The sequence below is a fragment of the Melospiza melodia genome, chromosome Z (genome assembly GCF_035770615.1).
Source record: "Melospiza melodia melodia isolate bMelMel2 chromosome Z, bMelMel2.pri, whole genome shotgun sequence".
Lineage (NCBI taxonomy): Eukaryota > Metazoa > Chordata > Aves > Passeriformes > Passerellidae > Melospiza > Melospiza melodia.
The window spans coordinates 82,579,131-82,604,523 of NC_086226.1; the positions used below are offsets into that span (position 1 = coordinate 82,579,131).

At 39.2% G+C, this 25,393-nt stretch overlaps 1 long non-coding RNA gene across 4 annotated transcripts in view; it reads left to right on the top strand.

Annotated features, from left to right (window-relative positions):
* The window catches only part of LOC134431784 (uncharacterized), a 44,981-nt gene that overhangs the window by 4,708 nt on the left and 14,880 nt on the right, over window positions 1-25,393 (top strand). For 3 of the 4 annotated variants that reach the window (XR_010031096.1, XR_010031093.1, XR_010031095.1), the window contains exons 2-4: window positions 7,146-7,242; window positions 21,230-21,342; window positions 22,051-22,365. This is a non-coding gene — a long non-coding RNA (uncharacterized LOC134431784). Of the gene's footprint in view, window positions 1-7,145; window positions 7,243-21,229; window positions 21,343-22,050; window positions 22,566-25,393 lie in introns of those variants that run through there. The other variant, XR_010031094.1, reaches the window with a different exon arrangement.

The following is a 25,393-nucleotide window of genomic DNA, read 5'->3' on the forward strand; positions in this document are numbered from 1 at the left end:
TGAGCTGGTGTCCATGGCAGCCACCCCAGGCATGGGGTCTCCATGGAGCTGCCAAGGGACTGACCATAGCAACAGGGGGGCTGGTGATAGTTTCCATGGAAACTGAGCATAGCAACATGGGGCTGGTGGTGGTTGCCATGGAAACTGCCCATAGCAACAGGGGGCTGGTGATGGTTGCCATGGAAACTGACCATAGCAACAGGGTCCTAGTGATAGTGGGGTCCTGGGAAAATGTTAAAGATAGACTCTGAAAATGTTAGGCTTTGTGTTTTGCCAAGTCATTGCACCTGCGTAAGCAGTATATGATAAATTATATCATTGTTAGACGTGATGATTGTTTAGTAATTAAATATAATTATTTAATATATAATAATATATTATTCTATATTATATATTACAGTATATAGTATAATCTTATGATTATACTAATATATTATATATTAGTATAATCATAAGAAGAATCATGAGAAACTATGTTAGAAATTTAAAGGAGGGCCACAAGGAGCCATGCTTGGCTGAAATCTTTGTGTACAATAGAATAATATAAGTTTAATAATTAACATGAAAGTTATATAACGATAGAATATAAAAACATGTTCATCCTGAATGCATGTCGGACTCAGATTTGGGTTGTTACCCCTGACACCCAGAGCTCTTCAATAAAGCACCCACATATAATAATTTTTGTGATTATGTTTCTGAACGCTAATACTAGTGATGTTTGCCTGCTAAGGATCAGATTGGTCACAGGCCCTCAGAGAGGTTCCATGGGGACTTTCCAAGAGTCTCCAGGCTGTTCCAGAACTGGAATGTCACAGACAGAGACAGGTGCTCAATGGACACCTCCCAGGGCTTTCTGGGATGGTAAAGAGCCCTGTGGTCAGCGGCAGTCACAGCCATTCCATGGAGACATCCCAGGGCACCTTGTGCTACAAAGGCACCGATCTGTCACAGGCACTCACGGGGGCTCCACGGTGACATCCCAGGAGTGCCCAGGCTGCCAAAGAGCCGGGATGTCCCAGACACTCACAGGGGTTCCTGTCATGGGCACAGTGGGAGCTTCAGGCAAAAGCTTTATCTCTTTATTGGAGACACTCCTTCTGAGACATGAGATGGAGAAAGGACACCCAACAGCCACCATGGATCTTCAAACCCCTGCAGGGTCCCACCACTTCTAAAATTCCTTCTAAGAGAGGAAACTGGGAGTGGCTGGATCCAATCCCAGCCCCAGAATTTATCAAACGTTTATGTGTAAAAGATTGGACAGGTGCAATTGAACTTTAACCCAATTTGTCCCACAAGGTTAATGATGGAATACCAGATAGATTTATATAAATACAGCTCTGACTGATTCTGATCATGATTAGAAGAAAGAACTTAACCACAGTCATTTACTCCACAGTTCAGGAGCTATAACAATTATTAGAATGCAGTGCTCTAGGCAGCAATTTTGAAGTCAACAGGGCCTTGCTGTAGTTGTTGGAGCCCATTGCAGGCAGAGCCTCCTGCTCCAGCCTTTCCTGTGCCATGAGCAGGGCAGGTCCCACTGCAGGAAAAGCCCCAGGCCAGCCCCAGCACAGGGAAGGGCTCGGGCACAAGGGCAGAGTGCCATGCTGGGAGCTGTGCCAGGAAGAGCCTGAGGCACCAAAGGCACCTTGGCAGCAGCAGCTGCTTGCAGGCCATGGCCAGAGCCTCCCTTGGCAGCCCGGCCTGGTGGCCACCACTGCAGAGCTGCTGCCTCAGGGCTCATTCCTGGCTGGGCTCTGCCCCAGCCCACAGACTGTGACCCCAGCCCTGTCTCTGTCACGGCTGCTGTGCCTGAGCCCTGCCAAGCCTGAAGGTCACCTGTGCCACACTGGCTCTGCCAGCCCTGGGGCAGGGCGGAGGAAAGGCAGAGAAGGGGCTGGGTTTGGCTGTTGGATGTGGGGTCCAGCAGAGACAAGGACAAGTCAAGGGAATGGATGGAGTCCACGGAGCAGCCCCTTCTCCCCATGCTGTCCTCGAATGGTTTGGATGGGAAGAGCTCTGCAGTGCTCATCCAAACTTCACCATGAGCAGGGACATCTTTCACCTGATCAGGTTGTTCAGAGCTCTGCTCCAGCTGGACTTGAATGTTTCTAGGGATGGGGCAATGAGCATCTCCCTGGGAACCTGTCCTGTTGTACCACCATGCCAATCATCAGAAATTTCTTCCTTATCTCTTCGTATCTGCACGTCCCTTCCTTTAGTTTAACCCCTCCCCCCCGGCCTATTGTGACAGGCCCTACTAAAACCTTTGCCCACTGTTGTATTTCCAATGGGCCAGGTTTCCATGGCAACTGCCTGGACAGGTGTCCTGGTTGAGGGCAAATTTGGGAGAGAACTCCCAAAGGGGTTCCTCTAGAAAAGCAGATTCAGTCAGCTCCTCACCCCAACTGGTCCAGGAGAAAACACCTCCTTAGAGAAAAGTGGAAAACATCTGTTTATTGAACAATAAACCCTAAACAATATTAACCAATAATACCCCTTCCTGCTCCAAAAGAGATGACAAACTGAGAACATCCCTCCCTGGGCTGCAGCTGAGCTCTTTCAGGCTCTGCTCAGTCCCTCAGTGCTGGAAATGTCGCAGGCTCAGGCCCGGCCTAGTGGGCCTCAGGTGTGAGCTGCCAGTGCTTCCCTGGGTGTTCAGTCCAGAGCAGGTTAAACAGGGCCAAAGAAAAGGGAAAAGGGAAAAAACCACAGTCCAGGGAACTTCTTTGCCTCAGCTGGCTAAACTAACTAAAGCAAAGGAGAGCTCTGTCCTGCTGTCTGTCCATCCACAGACATCACAGTCCAGGAGCAGGAATGCGGAGGAGTGAGTGCAGTGTCTGAAAGCAAACTGTGCTTCTTCCCTTCCCCCTTCACTCTCTGGAACAAGGCTTAAATGTGCAAAACTTATTATTCAGCATGGACAGAACAAGGCGATTGGGGATAAAAGCATCATATAGTCAACCCAGGACACCGTTGTTGGAAGACTGATCTTAGACTAATACAGACACAGCTATGGGAACAGTTTGCACATAAAAACCCCAAAGGGTAGACCTTACAATATTAATGCAACTCTACACGTTGGTTTCCTGTGCTTAAGACTTTATTTTCATGAATATGTAAATTTCATTAAGAACTATTCGGACCCCAGCGTCTGGGGGATGGGGAGGGGAGGAGAGAAGAGCATCACGTGTAAGGCTGCCAGCTGCCCTGCAGTCTGCACGGAGATGAGATGAGGTCACTGAGTATTTACACAGGAAGAAAAAAATAGAGGAAATATTGGATCAGCAGGTCATTAAAGGACACAAAGAAAATCAGGGTAACAGACTGGAACCATTGTGCATGTGTCAATATCAAACTGCACCTTCATAGAAAAAGCCAAAATATCCTGAATGGAACCCTACTGGAGTAAGGGTTACATTAAACAGTAACCCTGTTCTTTTCAAAGGAGGTTTTAAAACAATAACTTCATACAAATCACAAAAGTGTCTCCTCCCTTGTGTGGTTGAGCTATTACTGTAAAGCTGCTCTCCTCTATTCAATATTAAAATTGCTTTTATCTTTGCCTAGATCTCATCTGCAATATATTTAACACAATCAGACATTGAAAGTGACTCACTAACAATTAGGCTTCTGCTTTTGAACACAGAACTCTTTGAATGTGTATGCAGTAGGAATGTTTTGGGGTTGTTCTTTCTTGCAAGATGAAATTTTTTAAAAGATATGTTTCTCTAAAAGATAAGAAAATCATTCAGTGGCAAAAAAAAGATGTTTGAATTTCAACTGTACAGAGGGATAATAATGTTCACTACAGAATGTCAAAAGCAGCATCACTTCAAAATTAAATTGGAACAGTGAATTGTATGCAACCTAATTATATTAACAAAGTTACAAAAATCCAGAAGCTTAACAGCTGTTCCATATCTGAGCTATGGTAAACAGAGCCTCTGCCTGAGCCATTCAAGCACCAGGCAAAATTCAAAGCTACTTCAATTATTTATAGGCTAAAAGTACAAAATCCAGAGCCATTTTCCCATTCTTCCCAACATGGTTAAATATACAGTAAAAAAACCAAACCTGCTTATCCCCTTTCTCTGATTCTTTGCTTCTCATGATCAAAACCCTCTCTGCTTGGACCCAGAGCCCTGTGCTGATGCAGCCACAGACACTTAGGATAAAGCAGCACCACAGGCAGCTACCCTGGGACTCAGAGCAGCAGGAAGGGAAGAGCCAGCCTGACCCATCCTGACCAGGACAGCCTTTCTCTCCCAAGCCAGAGCTGCCGTAAGGATTATCTGTATGGTTTACCCAGCCATATGAGGAAAAACTGCAGCACAGAGGTGGTCCTGAATATTTTCCAAAAATGCTCAAAACTTCATTGTGTTGAGATTAACGACTTGCTCGCAAAATTTTTTTTCTAAATCTTCCATGGGAAAATAAAAACCATCTTCTTCTAACCTTGTGGTTACACTCAGCTAAGTAAGAATTACAAGATTATGTGTTGCAGTATTTCAGCTCCCCAGCTTCCTGAGGAAAATTCCAAAACCTGCCAATATGTATGAGTAACAGAAATGTGGGAGCAGTGGGGACCAGAACCTCCTGTCCTGGGTTCAGGTGCCACTGAGCTTGCAAGGCAGTTCCCTGCTACACTCACAGCTTGGAGAGAGGATTCTCCAGTTCTCCCAAGGGAGATGAGTTCCCTAATTAACCCAGTTTACCCATCCCCAGGAATCTAGATGATGACAGAAATCCAGAAATTATTACTCAGGGCTCCTCTACTGAATTATTACAATTGCTCTAGAAGAATTATTTTTTTGTTACTGAGGATACAGATTTGATTCCTTTGCAATTTTTTTTAACATCAGGGAAAAATATAAGGCCCATGACTAATAAAATAGCATTAAGACTCATGATATTCTCTTTCCTTTGGAACTTTATCTATAGTCATAGTCCAGCTGAGCATCTAGTTACCTTTTCAACTGTTTATTGAACAAACTTCTTTTTTTTTTTACTGATTTATATACATAAAATTCTCTGTTCTGTTTCTTTGCTCCTCTGGTTTTCCCACTTCCTATCAGTCTAACCTATACATTGTTTTTTTGAGCTGAAAGCTCTTGGGAAAGAAAAGAACTTGTCTTTCACAAATATATTTTGCTATCTAATAAACAGTTTAATTCATTTTCTGTGGCTTTTGGTAAATAAAGTCCCCACCTAAAAATTACACTGTTCCTAATTTTACCACTGACAGATTTTTACAACTTGCAAAAGCAAGTTTAATATTGATTAAATAGAGTGTGTTCAAGTATAGATAAGATGCAATCAACTACAACTGGCTGACTGATTAGGTGGAAAAAATAGGGAAGGGAGAGGCTGGCTCACTTTGAATATTTTTATTTAGAGTACTTTCAATACTGTATAAACACCTAACTTTTCAGAGAAATTTGAAATCAGAAAATAGAAAACGACCCCCTACTCAACACAAATTCAGCCCAGATTTCTAATAGTCACAACAGATAGTTAAAAAAAAATTAAGTCTCAAGTTTATGTACAGAACAACTGTTATTTGTAACTAAGTTTCCAACATCCTATCCACAAAAAATTGTCAATTCCATCATCCTTTTGTGATGACAGCGTTCAGGTTACCTATAATTTATATAACTCAGAAACAATCATAATACTTCTTTCCAGGCATCATTCATTCCTTACCATGCATTACTTTCCCTCCTACCCTGGGAACAGGATGACAAGGACAATAGACATCTAATGAAATAACTGTTGCTGCAATGCAATGGCATAACTGAGATTAAAATACACAGTTCCCAGCTGACTCTCACACATGAGAACAAACAATCATGCTGGACTGATGACTGGTTTAGGACAGCCATCCCCACTCAAGGCTCTGAGGAATATCATGGGATAGTTTTTATACCACACTCAAGACTGTTGCGACTCCGTGAGTAGAAATTGTGGATTTTGCAAACTTAGGAAAGACTCATTCTATGCAGAAAAAACACAGAATTTATAATGCACTTCAGCAGTAAGCACACACACTCAAGCAGGAAGGAAGCTCTCCCATGTAATGAGAAAAATATGCCTACCACAAAATTTTCCTATTAATAAATATAGATTTTAAAAAATGAAAAGTCTGTTCCAGCTTAGGCAAATATTTGTGGTGTTTCCAGACTCAATAGTCTTATATACTCACATTGTTCCAGAGACATTTTAGTCATTGTTTGGAAACATTTCTGAGCAAATTTGGAAAGTGATGAATAGGATGAGCATCTTCATGGTCAAAAGGAAAATGCCAGTCTTTTCCCAACACTGTTTCAAGTGATCTCAAGATTTGTCTAGTCACTGCAGGAAAGTAATATCTTTTGACTTCTGCATGCCCCTCAGGAAATCGCTGTGCTACAGACAAGAGGTGTTTTTTCTCGTGAGCATTTTCAGTGTCGAATCACAGATACAGCCAGACAATTGCAGCACTTTGAAAGCACATTTTTCCAATCTCTTAAAATATGCATTAATTAGTGATTATTAGTACAATTAATTTGATAATTACAGTACATTGCAGACTATTATCATTTTAGATGATGGTTAGTAGCAACATTGCATTGTTTTATTCTCTTTAATTACTCTTCTTACTGTTTCTTAACTGGATGGTGCCCTTAGACATTGCATTGAATACGGGGGAAAGCATAAACTGTTGTTACTCCAGAAGCAACCCTCAGAGGCACCAGCACTCAGAAAACCCTCACGTTCCTCCTGCAAAAGACTGCTGGCAGCACAGAAGCTGCCTGGGGCACCAAAAATAAAAGCCAGTTGGTTTGGACTGGGGTAGACAAGGGAAAAGGATGTGTTTATTCCTCCTGTAAGTCTCTCTGGATATTTGCTTGTAAGCGCCTCTGTGATTCCCTCCCGCTGAGCAGAATTAGTTCATGTGTTACCTGGCTGTGCAGATTCCAGGAAGAAACTTGGCTCCTTCATCCCTCCTGCAAAGCTGGGCTAGGCACAAGACATACCAGCCTCAAATTAACTAGTTGTTGTTGGTTGTTGTTGTTTTTAATTTATTATTATTGTTGTTGTTGTTGCATTTATTTCTTTATTCTTTATTATTATTAATAAGAGCTTCCCTTTTCCAGAGGGACTCCTGGCAGTGCGAACTTTTGAGTCACGAGTGATATTTGTAGAGATCCTGGTATAACAGTTCAGCAGTCAGTCACACCTGGGAGTTCTCAGGTAAGGAGCAGCACAGTGGCATCAGACACAGGAGGGCAGCCATAGGCACAGACTGCACATCCTCTTCCACTGCCTCAAGTTTGGGCTACATTCCTTTAATATAAGTTTTCTTCACAGAGTTCACAGATGACATCTAAAATTCACATTTCACAACTGAAACAAATTTCTAGGTGGTTTCCTGAATTGCTTAAAAGAAATTACATACATAACTATGAAATATCCAGCAGTCCAGAAAAGAAAAGCAAAGGCATCCCAAAATTAGACTTTCTTCTATCCCACTGCATCAGTAAAAGTGAATAGCACACAAACCAATTTGCAGCTTTACTGTTCTAGGTTTCCATACATTTCTCCATATGGTAAAAAAAAACTTATCACAAACCTTTTTTCTTTTTCAAAAAAAATTTGGCTATATGGGAGTTTAATAAGTAATGTAAAATGGGCAGGCAGGTGACCTTGAGTCAAGTTCCTCTGAAAGAAGTTGTAACAGTGGTATATAGGACAGAAAATTGTTCTTAGTCTATGAGAAGGTAAGAATAATTTACAAGAATATTGGGCATTTGGAGCCACTGTGAATGGAACCAACTGTGATTGATCCAGGAGGATTCAGCTAACCCAGCAGCTTATTAGCAATAACAAGAATTCATAGAAATATAAAAAAAGTATCATTACTATAAGCAAATGACCTGTGGAAGCAGAAAGATTAATCAATAAGACTGTTTCTCAAATAAAAGTCAGTGATCTTTATGTGGGTTCTTTCTCATCTTTCTGCCCATTTGAGTTCCTGATAAATTAAAATTGTTACCACAAAAATATGTCTCATACCTGCAGTGTCCATAATTGTCCCAGAGCTGTCCAGAATTCCAGAATTTCATGGTCTTTCAAAGTCCCTGAAGGAAAAAGAAAAAAAAAGGGGAAAAAAAGTGTTAAAAAAATCTAAAACTGGACTGGTGCAATTCTGAGAAGATTATTACAGAAGGGCTCAGGGTACCCCACACAGTCTCTGATGGGAGCAGGTTGAAGAGGTGCTTTTCTGTGTGATTTCATCCTCATTTCAGAAGGCAAGGACAATCAGCAATGTCATTAAGAAGCTGTAAGACAGCACAGCAACATCCCAAGCCATGTCAAGTATTTTCCATAACATCAAACGGAATAAACATGGGGCCAGCTTCAATCCAAAATCCACTGTGTTGTAGCTGTGTCACTGACCATTTGGACAGCATTTTCAGAACAGCAAGACCTCCTGCTTGATCTTCTCTATCAGTGATATGGAGGCAGATACGGATCCAAGATCCAGACCAAATACAACAACTGGGCTAACAGCAGCCAAGGGTTCTGTTTCAGAGCACTATGTGAGATTTCCTGGCTTTTAACCAAGACCATTTTAGTCAATGGAGTTAGAGTAAATCAGTGTTTTCTATCTGGTTCCCAGTTCTCCCTGACAGATTTTATTTGTGCTTGCAGTATTGATGATACACCACTCACTTGTACCATGACTGCCCAATGGTGGTCACTTAAATCACTGTTAGATCTCACATAAGATGATTACTTCTCTCTGAGTGGGGCATTGACATTTCCTTGTTAAAGACTCTCACCCTTAGGGGAGTTTCTGTCACCAGTGCTATCAACAGTGATCTGGATCTAAATAGTGTGCTGTATTACCTGCATCCAGATGGCATAAAAATGGAAATTCCGGTAAGGTTAAGACTTGACCTTTGGATGAAAACCATTCTTTCTCTGGTTACTGCCCGAGGTACCCTGAGGTGTTTCTCTTCAAGCATAAAATCAAAATGGTGACTTATGATTAACATGAGAGAAAAAGAGCTGGCCCACAACTTTATGACAAGGGAAGTCAATTTCTGTGCCATTATTCCAATAAATCACAATGTTACTACCTACCCATCCTTTCATGGTTAACATAGGTGGGTGTTATTCCTGCACTTCTGTTTCATCTTCCTCTCCCTAACTTTTTATTTTACATATAAATAAATAAAATATGTCTGTGTGTATATATGTGTGATTAACAGATATTTCGTATGGCACATCCTATATATTCTAGAGTTCTAAAATGCATATGCTGTGGTAAAGACAATCCCTTTTCAGTGAAATATTTTATTTTTGATTTCTGCTACATATTTAGAACAATTTGCTAGGAAGATAAAACTCATCCTTCTTTGAAATAACAGCAGAAAGCATATGTGCCACTTCATTACTACTTCAATAGTCTTTTGAGGGGTAACCAACAGCAGAAGTATTAGAGCAGTTTTCTGCACAGGGTGGAACTGGCAAGGACCTCTTATGAATGCAGGTATGCCTTTATTGGGATCCCCAGTCTTGCTGTCTCAGGCTGTGCTTTAATTTCCCTGTTGGGTTGAGCTGCAAGTGAATTTGGCTTGAAGGAAAGACTAAGAGAATATAAATATGAATAAGGTTGTATTCTTTTAGTAAGTGGAGCGATCTGTTGCCACATCTAGAAAAATACTGTCTGTATGGAAGTTACTGTTGATGGCGCTACAAAGCAGTTTCATCCACTTTTTTGGTGACACACAATGTAATAAGTTTAATATATTTGTTGTCTGGATTGAATTTGTAGAGGGGATAGGATTTTTTTTTGAGGGAAGAGGGGAATCCTCACATGTTGCTGCACATCAGGACCTTCTTCCTACAGAAATTTTTACAAGTCTTTTCATAGGCTCCAGCAGCTGCACTTCAGTCCAAATTAGGGTACAAAATTTTATGCCATTACAGGAAAAACTTCTACCAAGTGTACTCAATAACAGTTTGCCTTACAAGAAGCCAAAAAGGCCAGACTTATGCTGATGTTGCCACTGCTGCTGATCTGTCAAAGTTATGAATATGCCATTAGTCACATCTGCAGGCACCATCTGAGACTTGGTATTGCACCACCATATGAGAGGAGTCAAAAATTGTCTGAAGGTATTGTTTGAGATAAGTCTTCTAACAATTTCAATGCATTTTTTGTGAGGGGTTTGTTTTTTTTCATTTTATCCATATAAAAATAACAAAGAATCTGCCAAAAATCTCAAAGCTTGTTGTAATAACAAAATATTTATTTTGGCCTAGTTGGATAAAATGTGCAGGCTTTAATATTTTATTCATTATAGACCTGGAATCAAAGATCTTCTAACTAAAGAAATGTAACATATTTTTCATTATTGCAAATACCTTGCACAAGAAACAGTATAAAGTCTTAATAACAATGACTGTATGATTAAATCACTTTCTTGTTCTTTTTCAGCCATTACAAGTCTCCATTTAGCAAAGGAAATTCAAATATCTAAAAATATGGCCTGTTATAACTGAGCTAATTACACAGTTCATGCTTGATGTTTTTGATCCATGTTCATTTAGGTTCAAGCCAATTAGAATTCTGTTAATTTTCTTGAACATCATCTTCTATTTGATATCACCAGGACCATATAACTGTGATTATCTAGTGGTAAAAACAATTTTTGAATTAATCATCACAGATAAGAGAAACAAATTCAAATGTAAGTTGTTTTCTGACACTCCTTCATTTTATTGAAGAGAAGCATGTGAAGTCAATTAAATGTATTTAGGCCATTTATCTAGTTAATGTGATTTTGAAAGACCATTTGGTGTATGTGATAATATATAATCAATATAGCCTGCAAGAGCCAGTTGAAGCTCTGTACAACACAACTGAGGAGGTCACAGGGATATGCAAGTGTTGGTTTGATTTAGTTTAGCTTTTAATGATGTACATCAGTACATCAGCACACCTACCTTGATGCCACTTCACCAGAAAATGTTGTTTTCAGACCCCTGAAAATAACATCAATGCCTTCTGTTAGATTCAGCAGTAACTGTGTTACTGTTGAACTGTGTTCAAACTGCAACAGTTTGAAAAAAAAATTGAGAGTATTTCTAGTCCCCCCTCTCAGAACAGGGGACAATGGCATTAAGACAGCTTATGAAAACTCTTTGAATCTTGTGCAAAGAGTTAATAACAAATCTGTAATTTACTATCAAGCTTAAGAGTACATTATCTACTAAGTGATTCTAATAAAAGCTAGTCAATTCTTCCCATTAGGGCTGCCATTTTAAAAGGGGCTACTCATCTGACCCATTTAAACACATCAGTCTTGCTCCTTTCCTCTTCTTTATTTTCATGGCACCATTTTAGAGCTCCCTCACTGCTCAAAAAATCTGGTGCCTTTTGTGAAGCCAAATTTTTGGTGGAACAGAAATTTGTCAGAAATTAAGGACCTGCCAGGTTACAAATCTGGACAACACATTCTGCTACACCATATCAAATAAAGACATTTGCCAAAAAGGTGGAGGAGACTAATGTAGTGTCAAGCTCATTAACGTTGGACTAGCACTGAAGATGGATATTGTCATGTTCAACCTTGTATTAGCAGCATCCATTATTCAATGAATTATTAAATTAATAGACAGATGGTAACAATGAGTGTATGTCCTCATTTAATTAATTGACGAGAAGGAACCGAACTTATGATCACCTTATGTCTATAGATTTAATAATTTATAGATTAATAATTTATTGATTCCCCACTATTTCTACAGGAGATAGAATTCTATTTCAATAACCTTCCATCTTGTCAGAAGCTGTTATTATCAGGCTCTCTGGTGGCTGCACATGAACCAATTGCAAGATGGACTAATTCTTCTGCAGATTCATTCTAAATGCTGGGACTGGAAGGCATTAAAAAAAGAAAAATCCCACCAAAAAACCCTCTGTACTAAAATAGCCTTACAGCAGCACAGTCACAAAATTGACCTCTAAAAAAATGAATGGATAAAGGGAGTAAAACGGTGTTATGTTTCATTACTTTGAACAGAACTCATTTGGCTCTTGTTGATTAATTGAGCTTTCTAATTGAATAAAGTGCAGATTTTTAAAAAATATATTTTTGATAGGCATTATCACAAGTGGAATAAAAACTTTTCTAATTCAAAATATTCTTTTTATATTTGATCCTCTGAGTTACATCACAATATACTTTGAAATGGCATCAAATATGCAAAATGGAAATACTCATTGCAATTATTCATATATAATAGCCATTTTCCTACTTCTGAATTCCATTATTCAAGTTATGATAGGTTCTCTGAAGACAAATTACTCCTCTCCTGTCTTTCACTTTACAGAACAGTCTGAAAAGCTAGCTAAAATTTACAATATTTTTGATTTAATTCTACATTTTGCCGGTATTATTTTTGGCAGTTATTTTTGGTGCAATCTTAAGTGATAAGATTTTGCTGGTTCCTAGTTTCAGACTACTTCTATAAATCTGTAGAGACAAAACAAGTTGGAAGATTGTATGAAAAATTTGCTTTTCTGTCCACATATACAGTCCCTCCAGAAATAATATCACAGCAGCACTCTGAAGTTTCCTCAGAAAAAGGATCCCAACTTTTTTGAAACTCTCAAAAAGAAAAAACTTCTTTTCCAAAGCAAGAAGGAAGGATGGATTCCCTATGACATTGGGGGGTGCTTTAGGTCTAACAAAAGAAGAGAAGCGTGGCATGGCATGGCTAAGGGATATTCCATGCGATATCGTAGTTTAGACTGAGCCTTGCTGTTATTCACCTTGAGAAAGTTGATTAGGACTTTGGTGGATTTTATAACAAATTTAGATCCCAGCTTCAGTAACTTGAAGTATGTTATTTTAATAGGAAGACACCAGGTGTTAAGCAATGGTAAGGCCAGTCAGAAAGAGACAAGGATAGTAGAAGATGCCTTATTATATTTCCCTTCACTGCAACTAATTTCCGAACAAAAACTCTTCTCAGCAGTTGTAACTACAGGAGACTCCACAAAAAGAGCAGTTAAAAGCTTAACAGTAGAACTGAAACTCTCCAGAAGCATGGAAGCAAGTGAAAAATACTTAAATGTTGCTTCTCTCGTTTTCTTTGAGCAGTGGGTAAAATCAGAAAAGAAAAAGGAGTGGTGTTATTTCTGACAATAATTGACTCTGAAGCTCTTGATGATTGTAGTGGTTTCCAGTTAACTTTCACAAGAAGCTGTATTGGAATTGTGTTACAGAAATTTGAACTGTATTCTATATAAAGGGAGAGGTGAGAGACAGTTTCTAAATGAAAAATACTGTAAGTATAGAAACATGTCTTACAATTTTACGGGTTTTAACAGACTTCTTTGTAGGAAACTCAGACGCTGTTGGGATGGATATAAGATAAAACCCCTGTGCTGGAAGCCCCAGAATCAAGTTTTGGCACAGCCAAGTGAAATCAGGTTTGTAATAGTAGTAATTAAAAAGAACTGAAATTTCTATAAGTCTGCAAATGGTGATCAGTGACAAAAAGCAGGAGGCAAAGCAATACTACACATTTAAAAAGGAAAACAAATAAAAAAACCCCATCAGGAAACTGCAATAATAATAAAGCTTCAAAGAAGCAAAGAAAATGGTAAATATAGTATGAATGACCAATGAGGCCCCTTTTAATTTCAGGTCAAGAAAGGTTTCCAATGTAATTAATGAAATAAAAGAAAAAGTAGTTGTAAAAGATACAGGTAGGAAGGAATGACCATGTAAAAGAGAGAGATGATCTTACCTCCATTAATCAGTAGGTGAACAAAACAGAAGGGTAAAAAAACACCTTCCCCCTCCCCTAGACCAAACCAGAACTTAATATAACCAACACTTGGCCAAACAGGATCATGTCTTCTATCTCAGCAGGGAAGTCAAGTATTGCCAGGAAGGCTATCCAGAATACATGAGAATTTTTAGGCCTTGTTTCCCATAAGTGTCCAGCTTTCCAGGTTGCTAGGAGAATTCATTTATATTCAAAGTCACAAATAGGGGGAAAAGTAATTAAAATTTCAATAATTTGACAGGTTCCATGTCATACTTTATCAACAATGTTAGTGCTTTTTACTTACTAGGTTTGATTATTTTGAGAGTCACTTAACTTTTTTTAAGTATATATTGAAGAAAACATGTTAAGTTTAGAAAGACATAAAATTAATTTACAAGTATTCGTCTTAAACAGAAGGTTATCAACATGGGTACCAACAAGAAAAAATAATAAAATAAACTCAACTAAAATACCCAAACAAATTAAAAAGTTTAAAAAGTGTGTAGATTTCCTGTTACTGTTGATTGACAAAAAAACAATCAACACCCACCCACCTCTGTTTCTCCCAACTCCTCCATCCTCACAGGAACAAAAACAGCAAAACTAAGCAACAGACAAAGAGAATAAAAATGCTCAACTAGCTACCCAAATACTATCAAGAGTTTCTCAGGAGTTATATTGTCCCTCTCTGCAAAGAGGTAGATTCTACAGATAAAGAAATAATTGTGCATCTGAAATTCCCTTACACTGTTATTGCTACAACTTATCTCCACATCTGACCACAGCACACGGTTAAATGGGCATTACTTTACAGAGAAGGAAGATTTAGCCATGTCACCACAGGTAGCTGCTATTGCCCATCTGAAGTATTTACAGAAAAGACTTTCAATCTGTATTAGTTTTGCAAAAAAGCCTGAAGAAGGCAAACTCTACCATATATTTGGGTCACACAGTTGCAGAGCAATAATAAAGTGCAGTTTGGCCTGTGCTGATACTGTCTTCTCCAAAATGGATTGTGCTAGATGTTCACATCACAGTCCCTAAAGACATGAATTAGAAAATACCTTAGAAAAACAAATCCCAGTTGGATTTGGGGTCCCAGAAACGGCCACAGCATTCTCAGCAACACTTTAAAAAGCAATGGTCAGGAACACAAGTGGAAGTAAAAGAGAAAGCCTATGGGAGTTTGTGAGCTTTTCATCACAGCCCTACAGTTAACAAAAAGGCATTTTCCCCCAAATTCCAATGACAGACAAAAAAGGACAGATAGCTGACTCATCCCAGGCAAACAAACAGCAGCCACAGCAGGCTGGGTCAGCTGGGCCAGGACACAGGACAGCCAGAAATAATAGTCTCAGTGCTTCTTGACAGTACTATAGGTAATATTTTAAGAAACACTCACAAGACTGCTAAAGCACACAGAATCCCACAAAATAATCAAAGTTTCATCATGAATGTGATGAATACAGAGGTTACAAACACTAGAAATTCTGTATCATGTGTTTGGCTGGGAAAGAAAACTCACGTTTTTAGGCATGTGCTAGTTAGAAAGGCAGATGTGCAGACCCAGGTGACACCGCAATATATGGTGAGAAAGTTGATCTGAATTTAATTGGATTCTGAGGGGGGCACCAACTGAGCTTTGGGGTCCATTCCAGGAAAATAAAGTACTTCAATTTACCTTTAGTGAAGACAACTGAAAGACTTGCTTAATAGTAACTGCTTAGTCCTAATGACTTCAAATTATCTTAAACCAAAAACCAAATAATTTCTGACTTATAAGTAGAAAAAAAACCCCTCTATCAAAAATATTTTATTGAGCATAGAACCATAGATGTTCAAGTAGCAGGGTAACATCACCCTGAATCTTGGTTTCTCTTGGTGCAACAGCTGCAAAGGCTATACAATAGTTGCTAGAAGTGATTGCTTTGACTTCTCTTTTCCTTCTTTTTTGGTGGTGGTGATGCCTTAAGTTTTAGCTTTCATATCTTCCAGATTCTGTTCTGCATTAGTACATAACTCTAAACTTCATATAAAGTGTTAGCAAGTCCTCCTCAGAGTTTACTTAGACAAAATAATCCTTTTCCAGCCCCAGAACCAAGGAGACCACTGCAGCTTCAGGCCCAAAAAGTATAAACACCAACTTGAGGAGAGCAATCTGGGAGGATGGGACTTCATAACCTGAAGCTGTAATGGGACAATTAACCCCAATATGTAAATGGGCCAAAACTTACAAAAATGTGAAAACGTGACCTGTTGGTCCATCTTGGGCATAACTTTGGCCAGGCTCTTGTACTGCCCAAGGTGTATCCTTTGAAGGCCTTTTTATAAATACCTACTTTATTCCTTTTGCACTGTCTAGCCTCTGTTCTAGGTAGCCTCCTAAGGCATCAGTGGGTGTTGTTCTGAATGTCCATTTCACTATTAAACATAAACATGGAGTGTCCCAAGAAAAATGAAACACACAGAGCTGTTTAAAAGTCAATTATATGAAGTGTGTGATACTCTAAACTTTCCCTAGCCAAACCTTCTGATTTAAGGCTGCTAGTGATAGTATGAAATAAACACATGCAAGTTATGAAGCATTCAGAAAGATTTTTTAAATGGGGAAAAAATAAAAGAAATCCAAATGAATTAACTTTCCTTGAAAGTCGCAGTGTACGTCCTGTATTATTAAGTATGCAATTACTGTGTAATGAGGCACAACTGCAAAATATTTAAACTGTTTTACAATAATTCTAGTTTGGGAAAACGGCAATATTTCTGACATTTCTAGCATTGTCAGCATGATGAGGTAATTCTCCAACAGATGTTTGGAAATGGCCCTCATACAATTATCAGAGGGATTTTTCTCTTCGTGAAAAGAAGGGCAAAATTTCTGAAAGTGTCTGAACTAGTTAGAAGTATAAATTTTGCTTTGAAAGACAGGACATGCACAGTGACTACAATAAAATGTGATTTTGAATGCTGGTCTTTTTCAAAACTGAGACAGAATTTCTACACCTACTACACTGAATATATTTGAGCTACTCCTCAGACAAAGTCCAGCAGAAAATATGGACAACTTTTCCGAAACAATAAATGCTTTTAACTGAAATTTTTTAAGCAGAGGTGACATATAAATGAAAGGTCACTAGCAATTACATTTTTATACCTCAACATTATAATTCTGTTCCTATTTTGAAAAAGCAAACTGTGAAACAATGTACTATTCTTATGGTCTGACTACACAAGCATATGTAACACCATAAATTTCAGCCAGTACTGATCTTTTCTATGGGTAATAATTTCTTCTGTTTCTTCTGTTACAATGACAGTACTTAGAGTATAGGTCTAAATTCTGTCTGAGACATGACCTTTTTCTCTAACAAAATCTGTGTGGGAAAAGGAAACAGGTCTCATTACCTCAGCTCTAGCTGTATGGTGCTCCCGATCAGACTTGAGCTACCGAGTTTAGAAAGGAAAGATTATAAAGGTGAAAAGTGTCAGTACGATCCTCAGAGATGTATAGTGAAATCCACTCAGAACTAGAAGCACAAAGCTACAGATATGGAACCTGCTTTAATGCACAATCACTCCACTGACCTTCTTGGCCACCAGGGCACATGCTGGCTCATGTTGACTCACTGTTGACCAGCACCTCAAGGTCCTTTTCTGCCGGGCTTCTCTGGATTGCTGTGACCCAGGTGCAGGACCAGCTCTTGGCCTTGTTGTACCTCACACCACTGGTCTTGACCAGTGATCCAGCCTGTCCAAATCCCTTCTGCAGAGCCTTCCTGCCCTCCAATAAATCAATACTCCCACCCAACTTGGCATTGTGAAGTGACCGAGGCTGCACTCAATCCTCACATCCAGAGCATCAATAACAATCTCAGATAGGAATGATGCCAACACTACCTCAGCTGCATGCTGAAGAATGAACATACTTTATGTGAGGGCTACAGAAGGGGAAAAATCACATATTGTTCACTTGTGGCCCCCTCAGAAGCCTGGGGAAGACTGATACTTTTTGAAAGGATTCCTATATAGCCACTTAAGGAAATAAATATTAGCTGCTCTGGAATAATCTGAAGATGGAGGAGGAAGATATTTGACAGGGAGTACTGATACCTTAAGTTTTAACCTTTATATTTTTCAGATTCTGTACAGCATTAGTGTGTAACTCTGAACTTCATATAGTGTTGCGGAGCAGTATTCCAATAATATAGTGTGTTAGTAAGCTCTCTTTGATCAGACAAAACAATCCTTCCAGGCCTGAGAACCAAGGTCATCATCACAGCTCGGGCCCCAAAAAATATAAACAGAGGTGAATAGGGGAAGAGCAAGCTGGGAGAATGTGACTTCATTACCTGAAGCTGTAACTGGACAATTAACCTTTGTTATCCAATTAGACCAAACTTGTATCTGAAAAACTCATGACTGTCATCCGTCTTGGGTGTAGCCTCTGTGAGGCTTTTGTGCTCCCCTAGGTGTGCCTATTAAAGGCCTTTAATAAATACCTGCTTTATTCTCTGACTCTGTCTAGCCTCTGTTCCAGGTAGCCAGTCCAAGGTACCAGAACACATCAGTACCAGAACACATCAGGAACATAACAAAGGTGATGAGAACTGTGAAAAGAATCCAATAGACTTCTTGTAAAGTCTTAGAGATAAAATTCTCTGGGTAAAATATGAAACTTTTTTCACTTTCCCTGCATTCATAATTCAAAAAGAAATAGCAGGTTTTGGACAAACACTCATTGTCCCCCCTACAAACCAAATATATTCTGCTTTTGCTACCTACAACACAACTAATGTGTAGGTAATGTGAATCCTGGATGACCAAGTCACAAAACCAGATGTAACACACTGTGACTTGGTGCTGCCACAATATGGAAAAAGCCTTTATATAGAAAACCAAGATTAAGGAAAATGAGTCACCCCAGGGAAGTCACCACAGAACCGTTTGAGATATTTAAGGCATTTGATGACTGCTGAAATCTTTCCACAAATAATTATGAACTATTAGCTACCAAATTGTCATTCTGTTTTCTGGTAAAGCTTTTGGGTCTTGGAGACACTAGGATCTGCACAATGTGTTATTTCCCAGCACTGTAACTATTACATTCAAATGACATATTGCTGCTCCTGGGAAATATGACTTGTATAGCTAAATGTTCAGGCTAACAACAAGTAAGAATTTGAGGCTTTGTTTCGGAACAGTGGCACAAAAAAACTGTGAATAAAACTGTGATATTTCATTGGGATGGGTATGGATATCAAATCCTTAATGGACATGTACATGGACTATATTCTGTATTGTCATATACTACATATGTAGGACAATATAGGCAACATATACACACAGACACAGTGTAGCATCAAAATAACTGAATGAGAAAAACCTATGAAGAAAAAACTCTGAAATCCTTGAAGAAAGCCAGTCCTTACTCACAGATCCCATTCAGTCTCAAACCTTCACTTTCCATTCTCCAGGCAGCTGAGTCATAATTCCGGTTACTCATGGTATCACATAGGAAGGTGAGGAGCAGATGGTCAAATTTACAAAACATGATTTCTCCCGCTATCACACCCCATTTTTCCTCTTCAATATCCATCTTCCCCATCTGTGACTTTGAAGAGACACTGAAGATACCAAACTAATGTTTAAGAATTATCCTTTCTCTAGTCTACTCATGATATTTGAAAGTAACTTGCACCGGCTACTGCAAAATCTTTTACCTTGCACGAATATCAATAATGCTAGTGACTGCTTCTTGGACCATGCCCTGCACTACGTCCTTAAAATTACTTTACCTCATTTGTAATGACAGAAACATTTCAACATCATTCATGCAAGATGCTGTAATTAGCCACAAACAGGAAGAGAAACTATTGGGTATTTCTAGGTCTGAAATTCTCTTGGACTACTATTACCAAAAAGGGGAGAGGTGTGAAGCTGAGACATGACTTTGCTGTTGCTCAAATAACTGGTAGCTTGCAGTGAGGATTCAAGAATAACACTTCTGGGTTTTTTATCAGAAGTATGATTGCAGTGAAGAGATCAAAATAAAAGTGCAAGACAGAGTTTACAAGGGAAGTAGCATCAGTCCTGCTCATCACTGGCTGGAAAATGATGGAGACAGGATACTGAGGTAGTAGGAGTGCTGGCCTTTGGCAGCATTACAAGCAAAATGACAGCTGAAAGAACTTTGAAAAGTTTATCTTTTGCTGCTTATAATTCATACCGGAATACACAAACAGCCAAACCCTAGCAAAACACTAGTAGGAAAGTCTTAGAATAATACGTTGTTCCTAAGCAGACAACTACAATTTTTATGGTGTGGCAGAGACAATTCTACTACTCTTAGACAAACTGCTGGATACTCAGAGAAAGCTTGTCATAAAGAGAGACAAATCATTGCTAATGTTTAAACACGTCCTAGCCCTTGTATAAAATACACACAACAAAATCAACTCTAAGTGTCCCAGTATCAGTTCAATAAAGTTATTTTTTTCCTTTCCATTCAATTCTTTCCATGTCCACATGGAACTGAGCTTCCAAGCTCAGTCTTACTCACAATACAACATCTGCTTTTTTATGCACTTCTATACCTATAATTGGCATGTTTTCCAGTTCCTAGTTTTTTCTTGAAGTAGAGGTTAACCTTCCTTAGAAGCTTAGCTTTTATTATTGGAAGCTTGCCTTTTATTCCTGTTTAATTTTGTTCAAGAAAGTTCTTTTGCATTTCACAAAAGTGTTTCATTAAACTGCTTTGGAAATCAAGTGATGATGCTCAGAGCATACTACATTTTAACTACAGAAAAACTTTTTTTTTTTTCTGCAAAAAGCTCAATTGTTTTTGCCTTTTAGACAGCAGTTTTCAAAATGTCAAAAATTGTTGCTATCCTGTCCTGATTTTATCTGGGATATGATTAATTTTCTTCCTAGGAGCTGCTGTAATCTGTAATAGTGTCTTGGATTTAGAATGAGAATAAAGTTGATGACACACTGATGTTTTTAGCTGATGCTAAGTAGTGCTTACACTAAATCAAAGCCTTTTCTGCTTCTCCCATGGCCCCATCAGCCAGTGGGTTGAGGGAACAAGAAGATGGGAAAGGACACAAGAGGGGACAGCTGGCCACAACTGGCCAAAAGGATATCCCACGCCATGGGATTTTTGGCTCAGTGTATAAACTGTAAGGAATGCTGGCTAAGAGGGGCACTGCTGGGGAACGGGCTGGGCATCAGTTGGCAGGGAGTAAGTAATTGCATTGTGCATCACTTGTTTTCTATATTCTATTATCATCATCATCATCATCATCATCATCATTACAGTCTCTTCTTTTTCACTCCTATTAAATTGTTTTTATCTCAAAACAAGAATTTTACTCTTTTTCCTCAGATTCTCTCCCTCGTCCCACCAAGGCTGTATGGTGATTAGCTCTCTGCTGGGTTAAACTATGACAATTGTTTATTGCTACAGAAGCACAGAAGAGATGATACACATGTGTCTAGGTAAAGCCTTATTGACTTTTATAAACATAAACAGATGCAGCAGTACAAGCATTTGTGGTTCTTTTCCCTAAATTTAGAACGAATGTAATAAGTGTAAGAAATTCATAAATGTTGGGGTTCATTTAGTGAGCAGACTGTTGCTCTGCTTTGTGGATCCCAGGCAAATTCACATCAACTATTCTGAGATTGAATAACACAGGACAAGATATTAGTTTAAATTCAAGCCAGAGCTAAATTCATATAACTTGTTCTGAAATTTTTGAGTGTTAGCTTGAAAAATAAATTCTCACATTTTGTTTCATGTTGATGACCCTGGTTGTCAGATTTAGTGAGTGATTAGCAATAGAGAGTATAAAAAGAGCACAGGAGTACAAAGGAAGGTGAAGACATGTTACCTGATTAAGCCCCCAAACATTGTAGAGCCAGGATGTCATCAAACAGCCAGACTGGATAACCAGGCTGACTGAGAGGAAAATACCATTAATGTAAGGCAAAAAAAAAAAAAACCAAAAAACCCCCAAACAAACAAAAAAAAACTGATGTAGAAATAGCTGACTGGTAAATTCACACCTGGTATCTTGACTTCTTTGTGTTGGGGGACAAGGACAAACAATAAAGATAAAAATTCTGATTACCTGGTAGAATATAGAGATGAGGTTGGAGTTTACAAGGCACAAGTTCACAGATTTCTATTCTCTTTCCCTACAGGTAAAAACATTAACAAGATATTGGGGTTCTGAAAGATTTTTCTCTAAGAGTGCACAACCTGCTCTAACAATCAATATAAACTCAGGCTTGCTACACATTTGAACCTGGGATGTGCTTTGGCATTGGAAGATAGCCAGCCAATTTAGGAGTATACAGCACAGGAATTATGAAAAATAATTTTTAATAGGAAAAAGTTCATTTGTGGAGTAAATGCAATGTAGACAAGCAAAATGCAAGCATCTTATTTTCCTCTTTCTATGCCAGTAGGTGCTATACAGCACACCAGGAAGCAGGGAGCCAAAATGCTGAGGGGAGGTAAGAAATAAATACAACCAAAATTACAATGTTGTGCTTCTGACCAACAGCCCTCTTCTCACCACTGGAAAGCAGAAGTGGTCTCAAACTCCGCTGGAACTAAATCACATGAGATCCATTATTCCATCTGAAACACAAAGCATGTGTTAGCTCTAAAGAATTCCTATGAAATCTGAACTATATAATTCATTCTATATGGCCTCCTTCCCTGGGGGTTTTTTTTCATTAAGAAAAAACAAAATTCTTGTTTTAAAAGAATACACTGTTCAGCACTTCCACTTGAAAAATGCCTTGATCTTAAAGAAAGCAGCCTCGTCAGTTTAATGACTATTTGTTGATTACTTGCCATTAAAATGGGCAAAACAATATGGCTTTCTAAGAGGCAATTTAACCTTTCAATTGAAATACACCTTCTTGTCACTCCCTCATCTTGGTCTTTCTATTCCAATCCCTTTTAGATATTTATTATTCACCTCCTTTCTGCTCTTATCTGAAAGCTCTTACCAAGGCACAGTCTGAAGGAAAACAAAGCCTGGTTTCATCCCAGGTACATGAGGGGACTGTGACAAATGGTCCCATTGCCTCACTCTGTGTCTCACCACAGTCATCAGAAAGGAAGACTGTCACAGCAACTTATGAACTGAAGAGGGGACATTAGCATCACATTTTGTGCCTTGTTTCTCCTGTAGGCCAATTGCCCTGATGGAAAACACTTCCATCAGAGACAAGTAGCTCAGTACTCTTCTCTGCTGCTTTTGTAGCTGCAGCTTTAAATGACATTGAGCAGATAAATCCATCAGGTGTAGGGAAAAAAGCAGAGGATGATCACTTCGAGTCTTCATTCTATGGTTAAATTAAATTCAAGCCCTCTTCCCATTCACTCCTTCTCCCATCCTTACGTGAGACTTGCTTTCTGAACAGTCTCGCCTTTGAATTCTAGACAGGAAAAAAGGCTTATTTTTCAAAATTTGGTGCTTGATCTCATACAATATTGAAACTACCTTGCATTCACCTTTTCAAAGGAGAATGCACACTGTAAAGAACACACCAGACATTATTTGTCACTTCCGCACATTAGTGCACTGTGGCTGACTGCAAATAAGTCAGGCTGGTTTGTTTCTAGAGCAAATGGAAATATGGGGAGGTGGTGGGAAGAGGGATGGGGAGAGAGGGGAAGGGGCAGGGGCATTTAATAGCTCCCCAGAAGAGCAGGGAACATTTGAAAACAGTTGGAAAATACAGCTGGCTCAATCCTTCCTCTTAGCAATCCTTCCCCTTTTGGCTAAGGATGCATCACCGGGGGCCATGAACTACTGTGGTTTAAGAAGACACCAGAGAAGATGCATTCAGTCTTGCAGTAGGTCTGCAAATGCAACTGGGCAATTGCCAGTACAGAGCAGGAGCACAAGAGGAAATAACAGCATAGAATTCTCAGTCTCATCTTACCTACTGCTCCAGGGACAGCCACAGCAGAATGAGAAAAGTTGCTCAGCTCCACTTCAAGAGTCTCAACACAACCTATCTTGTCCAGAGCACTGGTTAAGACAGCACATCACATATGGCCAAAAAGGGCAAAAGAATGGAAGCTGGTGCCCACCCTAATGGAGGTCTGTAGCTTTAGCAAGAACCAGCAAAAAACTTTAATTAAACACCCTGGCACCACCGAAGCAGACAGTTCTGCTGTTGAAAGATTTACAGCTGTTAACAGCACACAAGAGTACAATATGTTGGAAAGTGTTATTGAGGGAACATTTGAGAAGGGGTTTCAAAAATGAGACATATGCGCATTTAGCCTAATATGCTTTAGTAGCAAGTGTCAGAAAATGTCAAGAAGGTTACTGAATACTGCAGATCATCCTCTTCCTATAGACATAACCATGCTGAGGTGTTCATATCAATGGTTTCAGAATTGCCTCCCCAGCTGGAACAGGAAGGCAGACCTGATCACGCAGTGATTTGAACATCCTTTGCCCGATGTACTTCCAAAGGAGCCTGACCTTGTTAGGCAGGGAACTGCAGGCAACTAAGACATCAGAGAAATTGCTGGCAGTAACAGGAGGCTAAAAACTTGGGTAGGGAGGATCATCCTGAAGCAACTAGACTTTAGAGCTCCAGTTTCAGAGGCAGCTCTTTGACCTGTGTGAAATCCATGCCTGTGAAATGGGGATACCATCTTTTTATCTTTCTACTTAGAGCATACAACCTCATTAAAGTGGGAACAAAAACACACTAGTTAACTACAACCGGAATCACACAAGGTGTGTGTTTGTCACTACAAATGGCTTGTTCTCTGGCATCAGTCTTTGCTGTGACTTCCAGACCCCAGTAAAATGTAAAGCTCAAGAGTAAAATGAGAAATGTCCCTTCCCCAAATGACTGCACTGTGTTAGGGAAGGCCAAACCGTCTTAGGCTGTCAAGGATTTAAAACTCAATTAATAACTCATAATAACTACTGAATTTATATCTTCATCATGCAAGAGTGGTGCAACAATTTATGGACTAGGATGGATTGGATTTTTCAGGTAGGTTTTTGTTTTGCTCTGAGGAAGACCTGAGACCTTCCAGTTTGCTCTGGGGAGCAGGATTAGTCTCACATGCTGATTTTGAATTCCATTTCCAACTTTCTGGCTGTTGCTACATGTGGCTATGAGAAATGCTTTCTTGAGGTTAATGCCTACAGCCTAGACCATTCAATTCCTATTAATGCAACTTTCACTGCTTCAGTGCTTAGGGGATGAAGAGGATCTTGTTATTGTTTTAATTTTGCCCCTAGTATCAGCACGTATTTCCACACTTATAACAAGAACAAAATAACAGCAAGAAAATTAAGACGTGCTCCAAAGGGACAACTGTTTGGCCTTAATTTATAAATGCAAGTTTTATCATCACTCTAATTGGAAATCTAAATAATATGAGATAGTCACCAAACATGGCTCTTATTATGCAGGAATAGCTAACCTTCCCAAAAACAGAGGCACTGTCCAGTATCTTATTAATGGTGTTCTGATGCTGATGTCCTGCTGCCCA